This window comes from Triticum aestivum, chromosome 1A (genome assembly GCF_018294505.1).
Source record: "Triticum aestivum cultivar Chinese Spring chromosome 1A, IWGSC CS RefSeq v2.1, whole genome shotgun sequence".
Lineage (NCBI taxonomy): Eukaryota > Viridiplantae > Streptophyta > Magnoliopsida > Poales > Poaceae > Triticum > Triticum aestivum.
Genome location: NC_057794.1, coordinates 363,846,239 through 363,851,499, shown reverse-complemented (window position 1 = coordinate 363,851,499; position 5,261 = coordinate 363,846,239).

Sequence of the window (5,261 nt, the reverse complement as noted above, 5' to 3'; positions counted from 1 at the left end):
AAATGTCTTGTTGTACCGGGATACCGAGTCTGATCGGAGTGTCTCGGGTGGAGGTCTATTCCTTCGTTGACCGTGAGAGCTTGTGATGGGCTAAGTTGGGACACCCCTGCAGGGATTTGAACTTTCGAAAGCCGTGCCCGCGGTTATGGGCAGATGGGAATTTGTTAACGTCCGGTTGTAGAAAACCCGAAGTTGACCTTAATTAAAATACATCAACCGTGTGTGTAACCGTGATGGTCTCTTTCCGGCGGAGTCCGGGAAGTGAACACGGTGTTGGAGTTATGCTTGACGTAGGTTGCTATAGGATCACTTCTTGATCATACATTTATCGACCGTGCTTTGCCTTCTCTTCTCGCTCTCATTTGCGTATGTTAGCCACCATATATGCTAGTCGCTTGCTGCAGTTCCACCTCATTACTCCATCCTTCCTATAAGCTTAAATAGTCTTGATCTCGCGGGTGTGAGATTGCTGAGTCCTCGTGACTCACAGATACTTCCAAAACCAGTTTGCAGGTGCCGATGAGTTTGTGCAGTTGACGCAACCAAGCTCAGGAGGAGCTCGATGAAGATCTTGCCCTTTGTGTTGTTTCGTTCTAGTTGATCAGTAGTGGAGCCCAGTTGGGGTCGATCAGGGACCTTTGTCGCATTTGGGGTTCTTCTTTTATTTTGGTTCCGTAGTCGGACCTTGATTGTATCTGGATGATGTAATGCTTTATTCATGTAATTGTGTGAAGTGGCGATTGTAAGCCAACTATGCATCTCTTTCCCTTATTGTATTACATGGGTTGTGTGAAGATTACCTCACTTGCGACATATGCCTTCAATGCGATTATGCCTCTAAGTCGTGCCTCGACACGTGGGAGATATAGTCGCATCGAGGGCGTTACAAGTTGGTAATCAGAGCCTTCCCCGACCTTAGGAGCCCCATTGCTTGATCGTTTTTAGCGGCCGAGTTTGAGTCTAGAAAAAAATGTTTTGAGTCATTTAGGAATTATATATCGGAGAGTTAGGAATTCTTTTTACTCCCCAGTCTCTTCATCGCTTTGGTAAGGCATCCTGACGTAGAGTTTTGACTCTTCTCTTCTCAAATTTCACTAAATTTTTTTAGGATCACGCGGGTATCTTGGAATCGTTCCAATGGTTTTATGATGAGAACATTGTCTTGGTGCCTCCTGTCAGGGGTTTTGTGGAAGTGTCCCGGGGAGTTGAGCTCTGAGGTGTTGTCATCATAATTTTATCGTTGCAGTTCTGGAATACCTGAGTTTAGTACGCCGACATCGAAAATCTCTTTTATGCAGTTGTTGGTGAGATAACCCCGATAACCCAGTACTGAGGTGAGTACGGGAGTATTGCCATGACTTGTATAACGGATGCTTTTCGAAGGTTGAGGTAGACGATTTCCGAAGGTTTCTTGGTTATGTGTTGAAGGATGGATACAGCTGGATGTAGGATTTGCTAGTTCGGGTGAGATATTATGCTTCCCCTGTATCCCCAACACCTGATTGCATAACCGGAAAATTTCGGGAGTTCCATAGGTGGGAATTCAAGTAGCTCTTAGGATATCTTTCCGACGGATGTATGATATGAAATTGGGGTTCGACGTCTAGTGGTCCGCCTATTCACGGTTGGTTTTACAGTGGTCTCGTTGTGTCTTAAAGAGTCCTTGGCTATGCCGACTCGGGGACGCTTCGTATGTCATGTGCACTGCCTTGTACATGATGGTGCTGTACGATCGAGCCCGTGTAGGCCCCACCACGAAAACTTCGGACGAAATCTCTATCATATGTTTGTTCCGGCTTATTCTGCAAGCCAGTCCTTTGTTTTTGTTTTGAGTTGTGGTATTCGAGTTGCTTCAATGTCAAGTGTTGATTCCATACCTTTCCGAAATGGTGTTCCCATACTCCGATGTGAATACCAATCCTTCTCGACAATCGAGATTGTCATGTCAATCCTTTTCAACCGGCGTCTTTCTCTTCAAGTGGATCCGATCATTTCAACATCAGCAAGATCAATTATCATTTTTTCTCAACGGTGTTTGTTTCATCCGTCTCCAAGTTGCCTTTGTTTTTCCCGCCCTCCCTCCCTTGTTTTTCTTTAAGGACTCAAATTTCTTAAATCAAGTATCCTTTTATTCTTGTGAAGTCTCTCCATTCTTTTCCTTCAATGTTCTTATCCGGTGATTCTCATGAAGATTCTAATGGAGCTTCACGTTCGTCATTCCTCATTCCTTTCTCTTCTCCGGTGGATTCAAGTCAAGATTTGTCGATTATATCCCCTTTTCTCGTTTCAAATACCTTCTCTTGACGATGCTCCTCATATTCATTCATTTCTCGCTATTCAATTGTTCCGGAATGCTCAAGATATCTCGAAGATTCGTGTTTCCACTATGCATTCGTTCAAGATCTTTCGAGGATGTTCTCTCATTCAAGTCTTTTATTTCAACCGGTGCATTATCTCTCTTCAAATTGTTCAACGGTGTTTCTTTTGAGTGGGCCCTAACCCACAGGTCTTTTTCCAGGATCTTACCTGACTCTTCTTATTTTCCCGGTGTTACTCTTAAATTTTTCTCCAAGTTTGACGTAAGAATGAGTTATCATCAGTCAAATGCTTTTTCTCCAAGATCTTTCAAATTCTTTTCATAGTTGGCTCAACCTCTTCGCTTTTGATTCTTCCGGTGTGCCTCAATAATTCTTGGTGGTGTTTCTCGTTGTCATTCTCATCATTTTGAAGACCGAAGAAGAGTTTCTCTTTAATCTTGCTCTATTCTCTTCAAGATTCTTGGTGCTAGCTTGATGCCATCCTCTCATAGTTGTTTTCGATTGTCAGAATTCTTTTCACTCATCCGGAGTAATTCAGAGTATTTTCTGTCAGATTATCCGGAGCCCATCGTCTAAGATTGACTCAGTCCAGCTTTCAGCTCACATACTCTAAATCATACTGGTGCTTCGTTCAAGTGATCTTTAATCGGCTCGTGATCTCGTCGTTCTCATGTATCTAAATCCTCTCAAGCATCTTCGTGTATTTGCTAATTCTTCCCGGTGTCTTCCTTATCTTTTCTTTGTTCATTTTTAATTCTTACCGTGGTTCTTTCAAGATCTCTCTTCCTTGTTCATCATATCAATTCATTTGTTGTTCCAATCCTACCGGTGGTTCGTTCAAGAGTTTTCTTCCTTCGTGTATCATATCTATGCATTCGTACTTTCTAAATTCTACCGGTGGATCGTTGAAGACTTTCTCAAGTTTGCGCAATATCTATCTTAATCCTTTCTACGAGAATAAGTAGTATGCCAAATCCGTTGCTTGTCATCAATTTTAAAATGGTGAAGGATAAGCATAATGTAATCCTTATTCTTGTTTCACCCAAGATATTAATTCCTTATTCCTGAGGCTCATCAAATTCTCGGTTTCATTTGTTTCATCTTCTCTTTTTCCCGGAGTTCCAAGCTCTAATTATCACGGAGATCCATCTAAATCATTGCAAGGATTCACCTTGTGTTTTCAATTTCTCTTTCTATTCATTCCTTTTGTTTACCGGAGTTCTTCATGGAGGTTCTACATGATGGTTCATCAAGGATTTAATTCCCTTCTCAAAGTTTTCATCGAGATTCTTTCCTAAGGAGCTCAAGCTTTCTTTATATGGTAATCCTGAGTGCAATTCTTTCTACCATATTTTGGAGGTGGTATTATGTCATTCTTGATAATTTGAGTTCATGTCCCATGATTCACATGTTGTTAAGAATGAGTTATTTTTAAATCCATCAACCTCGTTGTTGGAGTTATCTTGTGTCATATTTCACCTAAAAGCCTTCCATTGGAATGTTGCTATTTGTGGTGCTTGCCAATGATCCAAGTTATCTCTTTATCATCTTGGTGGAAGAAGTGTTCATCTCTTCGTCGATCTAAAGCTAGCTATCGTTTCCATTAGTGGCCGAATTTCACCTCATTGAGATGTGTTCCATAAGCCCACTACAAACTTATTCTTTTCGTTGTTGGTCTTCCAACAACTTTGTTCTAACCTTCCTGCAAGGATGCTTTCCAAATTAAATTGTGGTAGGAGTTGACATTTCCTTCTCCGTCCCTTTATCCCAGCAATCTAACTTCTATTCTTTCGTTCCGGAGGCATTGTGATGTTGTGCTTTTCACTCATCATCTCGAATTGTGAGGATCGTGTTCTTTTCCTTGCTTATCCATTTAACCGGAGTCTCATCCAAGTGCTTTCATTTTGCCAAATTCATGTTCTTTTCCTTCCATCTTCAACCGGAGTGCTGCCCAAATTCTTCCCCTCTCATCTTGTTTTAACCAGAGTGGTTCCAATTCCTTCTTGTCCATTGTACTCGTCATTCATAGCCTTGCAACCTCCAAGGTTCACATGGTGTTCCTTGTTTCTCTTTTCTACCGCAGTGCTCTCAATTGTGTTTAACTCCGTTATGTTCTTTCTTTCAACTTTTCAACCTCTCAAGGTTCTTTGGTTTCACTCATTGGTCGAAGAAGCAACTTAGTTTTACCGCTTCTCTTTCCCTTTCGTTTTCCCTCCGGTGCCATTCTAGATCTCGGGACGAGATCCTCTCGTAGTGGTGGAGTGTTGTACCGCCCCGAGACCGATGTGCCAGGTGTCGTTCAGTTAGTCGCTGTCGTTGCCATATCGTTTGCTTGCGTGTTGCATTTCATGATGTCATCATGTGCATTGCATCATCATGTTTTAAAACTTGCATCCGTCCCGGCCTCCCCGTTCCTTCCGTTGCCCGTTCTGAGCCCAGACACACTTGCACGCGCCCGCGGCATGTCCGAAATAGTATTTTATAAGTGGCCGGAAAATGTTCTCGGAATGGGTTGCAACTTGTCGTGCGGTCTTATTATAGTGTAGACAGGCCGCCTGCCAAGTTTCGTCGCATTCGGAGTTCGTTTGACTGCCCAACCGTTAAATATATAACCGCGATATAGTCGGTCTAGCGTCAGACGTTTTCGGTATTCGGAAACTGTTGCCGGGCCGCTCTTCTCTTCTCTCCTCTCAGCTCGAGGCCTCTCTTCACAGCCCGTCTAGCCCTCCTACACTTCCCCTCGATCTGGAGCCGTCCGATGTCGATCTGAGGCCCCGAAACGCTCCAAAACCCCCTAGAGTCTAAACCCTAGCCCCCCTTTCCTATTTAAACTCCCCCTCCTTCCAAATCTGGTCGTCCAACCCCCCCTCCTCCTCTTTTTCCGTTCCTCTCCACAGTGCCGCCGCCACCTGTCGCCTCCTCCTCCACCTTCCCAGCCACGCG